Here is a 12,698-nt window from a genome sequence, read left to right as displayed (position 1 = left end):
GTTCTCCATATAAATTGGTGGCATTCCATCCACATCAGAGCCAAAAAGCCAACCACTTAAAAGAACTCAATCTATTATCTGAAAGGCAGCTCCTTTGCTTTCTAAGGTCAGGAGATACTGCAGTTAAGGAATTCCATTATTACAGGGTTCCCAACTTCCCTCAACCAGGTGGAGCCTCCAAACCTGCATAGAACTATGAAATGATAGCCTTGTGCATGGCTGGAGGATGGCGGAGGGGAATTTCCTAGACGCCTGAGCATAAGCCACCTAGCACTGCCACCCAAAACACTGCCTCCAAGGAATGGGTGAGCAGTTATCCATAAGCCTGTGGGAGGGTCACACCATGTGACATACAGCCCTGTCATGGAACCCAAAGGACATGCCAAAGCTGCTGGAGTCTGCAGGAAGGAAGAGGGGCCCAGCAGGCCTGTTCAAATCCTGGATTTGCTTAATGCTGCTCCAGTCATAGGTGGCAGAGGATGCCATATTAAGAACTGTACCAGTTACAGAAGGGCCAATTAACTAATTGTGGCACCACATTACCTAGGTTATCGTATTTCTCAAACTATAGAGTCGGCATAGGGATTCTTTTCAAGAGGAGGTTTTATTGTCCTAAATCACGTAACATGCTGATTGTAAGAAATCCAGTATTGCTGTGTCAGATTTAATTGGTTTGCTCACAGCGCTGGGGCATCTTCTACCGTGGATTCCTTCCAAATCCCTACCAGTTCACTGAGCCTTACAGACAGGTTAGAAGAAATAGCCTGCAGAATTCTACTCCCGGCCCCCAACACAGCCATGCACCCTAGAGTTAAGAACACCCCCTGTTAGCTGGCATGGGAAGCCGACACCAGCAATTCTTATTGAAGTTGTCACTGTTGGCTACCATCATCTCTTGCTGTGGAAGGTGACACCCGCCCCCTCCCATTTCAAAACAAGAAATCCAATCCCAGCCCTTAGGACTGACCTCCACAAACAAGACCTAGCCAATCAAAAAACTGCCCTCCTTCTGACTGCAGTCATTGGGCCAGAGTGGGCCAATCAATGTCCTCTTCTCAACTTTTCCGGCGAACGTTCAGCAGGGAAATAGCTTTTGCGGAGGTTGCTTCTTTGCGGGGGCGGTTGGGGGATTGTCGCTGGGCTTTGGGGCTGCCATGAACTGGCGTATCGCAGAAGAGAGACCAAATTCTGATAATGTTTGGGCTCGCGGTTCCAGCTGTGAGTTGAGCACAATAGGGCCATGAAATGGAGAGAGAGAGGAGGTCCTCAGAGCCAGCGCCGCGCCTTTGCCTCCCGCCCAAGGCTCACCTCTTCCTGGACTATGCTGTCATGTGAGTCTCCATATATTTTGTTTTCTGCTTAGTCTTTTGAGCTGGGTTTTTTCTCCGTGAATTGGAAAAGGTCTTGGTTTATAGTCTCCACTGCCCGATCCTGGGCACAGATGAACATCCTCTGTAGTAGTTTCCGAAGGCACTCACTTTCCATTCTCCTGTGTACCCCCTTCCTTACAAAGAGGGCCTTTTTTTTTAGCACCCCCACCCCCCACCCCCAGGGAACTGAACATTTGCTGGAGTTCTTCCAGAACGGACTAATTTCCTTTTCTAGAATAGCATGTGTTTGGACTGGACACATATTTAAACAGTGTTGTTGAAACTCTTTCTCCAGTGGACCACCTTGAATGTTGAACGTGGTCCATTGGAGAAGGAAATGGCAAACCACTTCAGTGTTCTTGCCTTGAGAACCCCATGAACAGTATGAAAAGGCAAAAAGTATGACAAAGAAATATGACCTACCCATGCTGGTAGGTGCCCAATACGCTACTAGAGAAGAGTGGAGAAATAACTCCAGAAAGATTGACGAGAGAGAGTCAAAGAGAAAACAACACCCAGTTGGGGATGTGACGTGATAGAAGCAAGGTCTGATGCTGTAAAGAGCAATATCGCATAGGAACCTAGAATGTTAGGTCCATGAATCAAGGTAAATTAGAAGTGGTCATACAGGTGATGGCAAGAGTGAACACTGACATTTTAGGAATCAGTGAACTAAAATGGACTGCAATGCTGCTGCTAAGTCGCTTCAGTCAAGTCTGACTCTGCGCAATCCCATAGACAGCAGCCCACCAGGCTCCTCTATCCCTGGGATTCTCCAGGCAAGAATACTGGAGTGGGTTGCCATTTCCTTCTCCAGGACTGGAATGGTCAAATAATTCAGATGACTGTTGTATCTATTCCTGTGGGCAGGAATCCCTTGGAACAAATGGAGTAGCCCTCATAGTCAACAAAACAGTCCAAAATGCAGTACTTGGGTGCAGTCCCAAAAATGACAGAATGGTCTCTGTTCGTTTTCAAGGCAAACCATTCAATATCATGGTAATCCAAGTCTATGCCCCAACGAGTAATGCTGAAGAAGCTAAAGTTGAATGGTTCTATGAAGACCTACAAAATCTTCTAGAACTAACACCCAAAAAGGATGTCCTTTTCATCATAGGGGACTGGAATGCAAAAGGAGGAAGTCAAGAGATAACCTAGAGTAACGTGAGGAGACCCTGTGTCCGAGGTCAGGGCAGCGGCCAGGAGGAGCTACCCCGCATCCGAGGCTAGTGGCGGCCAGGAGGAGACACCCCACGTCTGATATCAGGGACGGCCAGGAGAAGCCACCTTGCGCCTGAGGCCAGGGGCGGTGACTTTGAGGAGCCACCCCGAGCCCGAGGCCAGGGCCGGCAGCCGGGAGGAGCAACCCGAGGAGTGGTGGCTGCACAGGCACAGGAGGGCCTAGAGGAGCTATCCCTAGGTCAGGAACGGTGGCGGTAAGGAGATACCCCTCGTCCAAGGTAAGAAACAGTGGCTGTGCTTTGCTGGAGCAGCCGTGAAGAGATACCCCACGCCAAGGTAAGGGAAACCCAAGTAGGATGGTAAGTGTTGCAAGAGGGCATCAGAGGGCAGACACACTGAAACCATACTCACAGAAAACTAGTCAATCTAATCACACTAGGACCACAGCCTTGTCTAACTCAATGAAACCAAGCCATGCCTGCGGGGCAACCCAAGACGGCCGGGTCATGGTGGAGAGGCCTGACAGAATGTGGTCCACTAGAGAAGGGAATGGCAAGCCACTTCAGTATTCTTGCCTTGAAAACCCCATGAACAGTAGGAAAAGGCAAATGATAGGATACCAAAAAAGGAACTCCCCAGGTCATTAGGTGCCCAATATGCTACTGGAGATCAGTGGAGAAGTAACTCCAGAAAGAATGATGGGATGGAGCCAAAGCAAAAACAATACCCAGTTGTGGATGTGACTGGTGATAGAAGCAAGATCCGATGCTCTTAAGAGCAATATTGCATAGGAACCTGGAATGTCAGGTCCATGAATCAAGGCAAATTGGAAGTGGTCAAACGAGATGGCAAGGGTGAACGTCGACATTAAGGGAATCAGCAAACTAAAATGGACTGGAATGGGTGAATTTAACTCATTACATCTACTACTGCGGGCAGGAATCCTTCAGAAGAAATGGAGTAGCCATCATGGTCAACAAAAGAGTCCGAAATGCAGTACTTGGATGCAGTCTCAAAAACGACAGAATGATCTCTGTTCGTTTCCAAGGCAAACCATTCAATATCACAGTTATCCAAGTCTATGCCCCAACCAGTAACACTGAAGAAACTGAAGTTGAACGGTTTTATGAAGACCTACAAGATCTTTTAGAACTAACACCCCCAAAAGATGTCCCTTTCATTATAGGGGACTGGAATGCAAAAGTAGGAGGTCAAGAAACACCTGGAGTGACAGGCAAATTTGGCCTTGGAATGAGGAATGAAGCAGGGCAAAGGCTAATAGAGTTTTGCCAAGAGAACGCACTGGTCATAGCAAACACCCTCTTCCAACAACACAAGAGAAGACTCTACACATGGACATCACATCACCAGCTGGTCAACACCAAAATCAGATTGATTATATTCTTTGCAGCCAAAGATGGAGAAGCTCTATAGAGTCAAAAAAACAAGACCAGGAGCTGACTGTGTCTCAGATCATGAACTCCTTATTACAAAATTCAGACTTAAATAGAAGAAAGTAGGGAAAACTGCTAGACCATTCAGATATGACCTAAGTCAAGTCCCTTATGATTATACAGTGGAAGTGAGAAATAGATTTAAGGGCCTAGATCTGATAGATAGAGTGCCTGCTGAACTATGGAATGAAGTTCGTGACATTGTGCAGGAGAGAGGGATCAAGACCATCTCCATGGAAAAGAAATGCAAAAAAGCAAAATGGCTGTCTGGGGAGGTCTTACAAATGGCTGTGAAGAGAAGAGAAACAAAAAGCAAAAGAGAAAAGGAAAGATATAAGCATCTGAATGCAGAGTTCCAAAGAATAGCAGGAAGAGATAAGAAAGCCTTCCTCAGCGATCAATGCAAAGAAATAGAGGAAAACAACAGAATGGGAAAGACCAGAGATCTCTTCAAGAAAATTAGAGATGCCAAGGAAACATTTCATGCAAAGATGGGCTCGATAAAGGACAGAAATGGTATGGACCTAACAGAAGCAGAAGATATTAAGAAGAGGTGGCAAGAATACACGGAAGAACTGTACAAAAAAGATCTTCACGACCCAGATAATCATGATGATGTAATCACTAATCTAGAGCCAGACATCTTGGAATGTGAAGTCAAGAGGGCCTTAGAAAGCATCACTAAGAACAAAGCTATGGAGGTGATGGGATTCCAGTAGAGCTATTTCAAATCCTGAAAGATGATGCTGTGAAAGTGCTGAACTCAATATGCCAGCAAGTTTGGAAAACTCAGCAGTGGCCACACGACTGGAAAAGGTCAGTTTTCATTCCAATTCCAAAGAAAGGCAATGCCAAAGAATGCTCAAACTACCGCACAGTTGCACTCATCTCACATGCTAGTAGAGTAATGCTCAAAATTCTCCAAGCCAGACTTCAGCAATACGTGAACCATGAACTTCCTGATGTTCAAGCTGGTTTTAGAAAAGGCAGAGGAACCAGAGATCAAATTGCCAACATCCGCTGGATCATGGAAAAAGCAAGGGAGTTCCAGAAAAACATCTATTTCTGCTTTATTGACTATGCCAAAGCCTTTGACTGTGTGGATCACAATAAACTGTGGAAAATTCTGAAAGAGATGAGAATACCAGACCACCTGACCTGCCTCTTGAGAAATCTGTATGCAGGTCAGGAAGAAACAGTTAGAACTGGACAAGGAACAACAGACTGGTTCCAGATAGGAAAAGGAGTACGTCAAGGCTGTATATTATCACCCTGCTTATTTAACTTCTATGCAGAGTACATCATGAGAAACGCTTGACTGGAAGAAACACAAGCTGGAATCAAGATTGCCGGGAGAAATATCAATAACCTCAGATATGCAGATGACACCACCCTTATGGCAGACAGTGAAGAGGAACTAAAAAGCCTCTTGATGAAAGTGAAAGAGGAGAGTGAAAAAGTTGGCTTAAAGCTCAACATTCAGAAAACGAAGATCATGGCATCTGGTCCCATCACTTCATGGGAAATAGATGGGGAAACAGTAGACAGTGTCAGACTTTATTTTGGGGGGCTCCAAAATCACTGAAGATGGTGATTGCAGCCTTGAAATTAAAAGACGCTTACTCCTTGGAAGAAAAGTTATGACCAACCTAGATAGTATATTCAGAAGCAGAAACATTACTTTGCCGACTGAGGTCCGTCTAGTCAAGGCTATGGTTTTTCCAGTAGTCATGTATGGATGTGAGAGTTGGACTGTGAAGAAGGCTGAGTACCAAAGAATTGATGCTTTTCAACTGTGGTGTTGGAGAAGACTCTTGAGGGTCCCTTGGACTGCAAGGAGATCCAACCAGTCCGTTCTAAAGGAGATCAACCCTGGGATTTCCTTGGAAGGAATGATGCTAAAGCTGAAGCTCCAGTACTTTGGCCACCTCATGCGAAGAGTCAACTCATTGGAAAAGACCCTGATGCTGGGAGAGATTGGGGGCAGGAGGCAAAGGGGACAACCGAGGATGAGATGTCTGGATGGCATCACGGACTCGATGGACGTGAGTCTGAGTGAACTCCGGGAGATGGTGATGGACAGGGAGGCCTGGCGTGCTGCGATTCATGTGGTCGCAAAGAGTCGGACACGACTGAGCGACTGAACTGAACTGAGCAGGCAAATTTGGCCTTGGAGTACAAAACGAAGCAGGTCAAGCAGGTCTGCGGGAGTCCAGCCCCGGTGGATCCAGGGTAATTCGAAGGGTGGACGGCGTCAGCGAGGACAGATTTATTTAATTAGAAATATAAGATTAGATTAGGAAAAAATAGTGTAGTAGGAAAATGAGTGGAGAAAAGAGGCTGATTAACTTGGTTTACGTGGAAAACCAATAAAGTTCCATACAAGGAACTTGCACCGTCTACCTCGGGCCACAGGCGCCCGCTTGAATAGCAGAGGGTGCCCGGCCTTTGGTTCCCTCTCGCATGGGTCTCAGAAGCCCGGGCAAGTAAGTAGACTCAGTGAGCCTCTGTGTTCCAAGGGATCAGCCTGAAAAGGAGAGGGAGGGAGAGGGAGCAAGAGAAAGAATCGACATGGGGCAAGCCAGGTTTGTGCAAAAACCCCTCTCATCACTTTATTTTTAAAAGGTGTTTACATACCCTAAATTTTACATAATGGAAGATACAGAGTCATGCAGGATCAGCAGTCCTGACTCTTTGTATATCTTTTTGTCTACAAAAGGTCTCAGGTGATTTACATTATCTTCTGGCCAAGAGGCTTGTTAACACTTTTTGGCTCTCTTCCTTAATGAATGTTAATCTTATTTTCCCCGAAGTGTTTTTCTTTAATCTGCATCTCCTTAAAGCACTGAAGTTACATCCCTATAGAACAAAGGCACAGTGGGTTATAACAAGGTACTTAACTCAAAGATCTAATGTTGCTACTTGTTTTTTCTATATACCAACTATATCAACAAATAAAAGATATGAAAATTTGGCAGCAAGTATTGGCTCAACAATGAAACACTTAATCAGTTTTATTCTAATGATCTTGACACCTTGGAAGCCCCTGCATTCCTAGGATGTTTTAAGCTTCCTGTGCCTCTCACGGTTGGGAGACTGTAAACAATTCACAAGCTGTAAAAAGTCTGGGGGAACCTGTTAGGCAAGCTAGAGAGTTATCAGGAGATTTGAACTGAAACATCCCTTGCAAATGCAGAAGACAAAAGCCCTGAGTTAACTTTTTCCAGAGTGCATCAGAAGAGTGGAAAAGCACAGTACAATAAGGCAGGCAGATTCTGGTTTGGGGGGTACATGCTCACGAAATTCCAGGGGGAACCCTGAGGCCTGACTCGCATTGCCCATCAGGCCTCTCAACATGACCTTGTCATGGGTGGGATCTCCCGTGCTGGCTCCTGGCACAGGTCAACATCTTTGCCAAGAGAACGCACTGGTCATAGCAAACACCCTCTTCCAACAACACAAGAGAAGACTCTACACATGGACATCATCAGATGGTCAACACCGAAATCAGATTGATTATAGTCTTTGCAGCCAAAGATGGAGAAGCTCTATATAGTCAGCAAAAACAAGACTGGGAGCTGACTGTGGCCCAGATAATGGATTCCTTATTGCAAAATTCAGCCTTAAATTGAAGAAAGTGGAGAAAACTACTAGACCATTCAGGTATGACCTAAATCAAATCCCTTACAATTATACAGTGAAAGTGAGAAATAGATTCAAGGGATTAGATCTGATAGAGTGCCTAAAGAACTATGGACAGAGGTTCGTGACATTGTACAGGAGGCAGTGATCAAGACCATCCCCAAGAAAAAGAAATGCAAAAAGGCAAAATGGTTGTCTGAGGAGGTCTTACAAATAGCTGAGAAAAGAAGAGAAAAAGGCAAAGGAGAAAAGGAAAGATACACTCATTTGAGTGCAGAGTTCCAAAGAATAGCAAGGAGAGATAAGAAAGCCTTCCTCAGTGATCAGTGCAAAGAAATAGAGGGGAAAAATAGAATGGGAAAGACTAGAGATCTCTTTAAGAAAATTAGAGATACCAAGGGTACATTTCATGCAGAGATAGGCACAATAAATGGTATGGACCTAACAGAAGCAGAAGATAATAATAAGAGGTGGCAAGAATACACAGAAGAACTATACAAAAATGATCTTCATGACCCAGATAACCACAATGGTGTGATCACTCACCTAGAGCCAGACATCCGGAATTCAAAGTCAAGTGGGCCTTAGGAAGCATCACTACCAACAAAGCTAGTGGAGGTGATGGAACTCCGGTTGAGCTATTTCAAATCCTATAAGAGGATGCTGTGAAAGTGTTGCACTCAATATGCCAGCAAATTAGGAAAACTCAGCAGTGGCCACAGGACTGGAAAAGGTCAGATTTCATTCCAATCCTAAAGAATGGCAATGCCAAAGAATGTTCAAACTATTGCACAATTGCACTCATCCCTCAAATAGTAATGCTTAAAATTCTCCAAGTCAGGCTTCAACAGTACATGAACCATGAACTTCCAGATGTTTAAGCTGGATTTAGAAAACGCAGAGGAACCAGAGATCAAATTGCCAACATCCGTTGGATCATAGAAAAAGTACAAGAGTTCCAGAAAACTATCTCTTTCTGCTTTATTGACTACATGAAAGCCTTTGACTGTGTGGATCACAACAAACTGTGGAAAATTCTTCAAGATGTGGGAATACCAGACCACCTTACCTGCCTCCTGAGAAACCTGTATGTAGGTCAAGAAGCAACAGTTAGAACTGGACAGGGAACAACAGACTGGTTCCAAATAGGGAAAGGAGTACGTCAAGGCTGTATATTGTCACCCTGCTTATTTAACTTATATGGAGAGTACATCATGAGAAACGCCAGGCTGGATGAAGCCCAAGTGGGAATCAAGATTGCTGGGAGAAATACCAATAACCTCAGATATGCAGATGACACCACCCTTATGGCAGAAAGTGAAGAGGAACTGAAGAGCCTCTTGATAAAAGTGAAAGAGGAGAGTGAAAAAGTTGGCTTAAAACTCAACATTTAGAAAACTAAGATCATGACATCCAGTCCCATCACTTCATGGGAAATAGGGAAACAATGGAAACAGTGACAGACTTTATTTTCTTGGGCTCCAAAATCACTGCAGACAGTGACTGAAGCCATGAAATTAAAAGAAGCTTGCTCCTTGGAAGAAAAGCTATGACTAACCTAGACAGTTATCAAAAAGCATTGACATTACTTTGCCGACAAAGGTCTGTATAATCAAAGTTATCGTTTTTCCAGTAGTCATATATGGGTATGAGAGTTAGACTAAAAGAAAGCTGAGCATTGAAGAATTGATGCTTTTGAACTGTGGTGTTGGAGAAGACTCTTGAGAGTCCCTTGGACTGCAAGGAGATCCAACCAGTCCATCCTAAAGGAAATCAGTCCTAAATATTCATTGGAAGGACTGATGTTGAAGCCGAAACTCCAATATTTTGGCCACCTGATGTGAAGAACTGACTCATTTGAAGACTCTGATGCTGGGAAAGATTGAAGGCAGGAGGAAAAGGGGATGACAGAGGATGAAATGGTTGGATGGCATCACCAGCTTGTTGGGCATGAGTTTGAGCAAGCTCTGGGAGTTGGTGATGGACAGGGAGGCCTGTCATGCTGCAGTCCATGGAGTCGCAAAGAGTTGGATAAGACTGAGCAACTGAACTGTTCAACTCTATTGTTACATGATGAAATTATTTGACAGAATGGTTTGTTCCTCAGAGTGGTTTGTTCTGAGGAACCAACCATTGGCATCCTGTGAGAGCAGGGACTATGCCTGTTTTGCTGGTTTTTTTTTATTCAGAAATCTCTTTCCTTCATCAACCCAATAAGTGCTTGTTGATTGGCTGAATGCACTTACCAGGTGACCTCACTTGAGATTATGACTCTGATATCCCAAGTATTCCTTTAAACCTGAAGTTCCAGTCCCTACCTCAAAATAAGAACACTGGAAGCCCAAGGTAAAAAATACTGACAGTATTTCATAGGGCTTCCCTGGTGGCTCAGAGGTTAAAGCGTCTGCCTGCAGTGTGGGAGACCCATGCAGTATTATTAACTGTGGTCATCATGCTTTATATTAAATATAAATATCTAGATTTATTTCCGGGGCTATCATCACACACAAAAAAACTATGCAAGAAGTGTTAATTAGCTTGACTGTAGTAATCATTTCACTTTGTATATGTATATCAAGTCATCATGTTTTACACCTTAAATATATATAGTTTTCATTAAAAATATATTTATATTTCTTTATATGTATAGAGTGAGAGAGAGAGAGAGAGAAAGACTATGTATGTATAGACTCCAGAGGTGTGGTGTTAGGCAGAATAGCAGAGCCAGAAGCTCTAGGGTCAGCCCTTTCACCAAAACGACCAGTAGCAGAACCAACAACTGCAGAACAGTTATGTATACTTTACCACAAATATACATGTGCAAAGTCTGAAAACTTTCCCTGGTGGTTGTGGTTCAGAAGCTCTATGTGGGTTGGGAGTCTATAATCCAGGTGTTCCTTATCTTCCAACAAGAAGGTTGAAAATGCTGCCAGATAACAAACACGTGCTCCCTTTGCAAGATTCTGAGCACGCGGCTCCTGCGTACTTGTTGCTTTCCCCTTCCAGTGCTGTGCACTGCTCACCTTTGCTGAACGACTGGAGGGGGAAATGGGGCTCACAGAAGAACCTTAAACCGAGGTGACCTCCTGCCTCCTTTTTCAACCATAGGCCCCGTGGTCTGTTGACTCACAAGCAGGCTACTTCCCAGTGCTGATTCCTCCAGGCCACCTGGGAACCCGCTTCCTTTGGCCCAAGGGTTTCTTTTGTGATGCGTCTCTTGGGCCTGGTTACCTGATCTTTTGGGCACAAAGTAGCTGTTTGCTGTTGAAAACCTAACCAGAAATGGAGTCAACCAGACCACAGCACCCCTAAACTCTGCAGATTCATACAATGTTACCCAACTCCACACACGGGGAAGATACTTCTGTTACTGAACTTAAGTGTGACTATGACCAAGGCAAAATCTAGCTCACCCCAAGAAATCACATAAAACAGTGACCTGGGCAAGTGTCTTGCAGCCAACAAGGGGTTGATCTGCAGTAATTTGCAAGGTTAGTTTTTAACAGATCTGGTTGAAGCATGGAAGTAATTAAAACATTCTTCATTACTAATATGTGGTATTTTAATCCTGGCAAATATTCTAGATATGTTTTTCTCTGGTCCTCCTGGGGAGCCTTATTACAGATCTAAAAGTAAAATGCTTTCTTACCAATACATATTTTTAGTTCGTGTTATGAGAATTGAGTTGCCATGTGCTGTTCACCATCTCTAGAATCTAGTATCCTGAATAGCTAATAGGGCTCAGAAATGCTGCCCAGCTTTGGAGAGGAATTACTTGTTGTGTTGCTGGGGCAATTGCAACACCCACACTTAAGTTGTCATGCAATTTCATCAGGGTTTTTTGCTTCTAGATATGTTTATCACTAGGATAATGATGGATGTAATCCATCACCCTCGTTAACTAAGTTATTCAAAGAAGGTCATTCTCACTAGTTAATTGCTACTATTTATTGAACACTTACTGTGTCTAAGTCTCTATTTCCTAAACTTATGTAATTCTCTCAGTGCTTTAAAAAGTGGAGACTTTTATCATCCCCAGTGTACACGTGAGGAATTGGTGGTGTTGGGAGGTGAAGCATCTGGCCCAGGTCACCCAAGTCACTCGACCAGGAACTGGCAAAGCTTGGATTTAAGACACGTTCACTTGAATCCAGATATCAAACTCTTAAAAAAATCACAGTTGATTTACAATGTGTTAATTTCTATTGTACAGAAAAATGATTCAGTTATATATATATATACTCATGTTCTTTTCCATTGTAGTTTATCACAGGCTGTTGAATATAGTGCTGTGTGCTCTAACAGTAAGACCTTGTTTATCCATTCTATAGATAACAATTGACATTTGCTAATCCCAACCTCACAGTCCATCCCTTCTCCACCCCTCTTCTCCTTGTCAACCACAAGTCTGTTCTCTATGTCCGTGAGTCAGTTTCACAGATAAGTTCATTGTCATATTTTAAATTGCATAAATATTTGATGTTATTTGCCTTACTCTTTCCGACTTCTCTTAGTTGCGTCCGTGTTGCCGCACATGATGTGATTTGGAGTTTTTTCAAGATTGAGTGGTGTTCCATTGTGTATATATATGTACGACATCTTCTTGGTCCATTCTTCTTTGGTGGACAAGTTGCTTCCATGTCTTGGCTGTTGTGAATAGTGCTGCTGTGAGCATAGGGGTGCATGTGTCTTTTTAAATTAAAGTTTTGTCTGGATATATGCCCAGGAGTGGGATTGCTGGATCATATGATAATTCTATTTTTGTTTTATTGAGGAACCTCCATACTGTTTTCCATAGTGGCTGCACCAATTTACAGTCCCACCAACAGTGTAGGAGGGTTCTGTTTTCGCCATACCCTCTCCAACATTTGTTATTTGTAAGTTTTTCAATGATGGCCATTCTGACTGGTGTGAGGTGGTACCTCACTGTAGTTTTGATTTGTGTTTCTCTAATGATTAGCAACATTAAGCATTTTTTCATGTGCCTGTTGACCATCTGTATGTCTTCTTTGGAGAAATGTCTATTTAGTTGTTCTGCCTATTCTTCGAA

The sequence above is a fragment of the Ovis canadensis genome, chromosome 14 (assembly GCF_042477335.2).
Source record: "Ovis canadensis isolate MfBH-ARS-UI-01 breed Bighorn chromosome 14, ARS-UI_OviCan_v2, whole genome shotgun sequence".
In the NCBI taxonomy this organism is placed as follows: domain Eukaryota; kingdom Metazoa; phylum Chordata; class Mammalia; order Artiodactyla; family Bovidae; genus Ovis; species Ovis canadensis.
The sequence above is the reverse complement of the archived record's forward strand: the minus strand, read 5'-3'. Positions refer to the sequence as shown.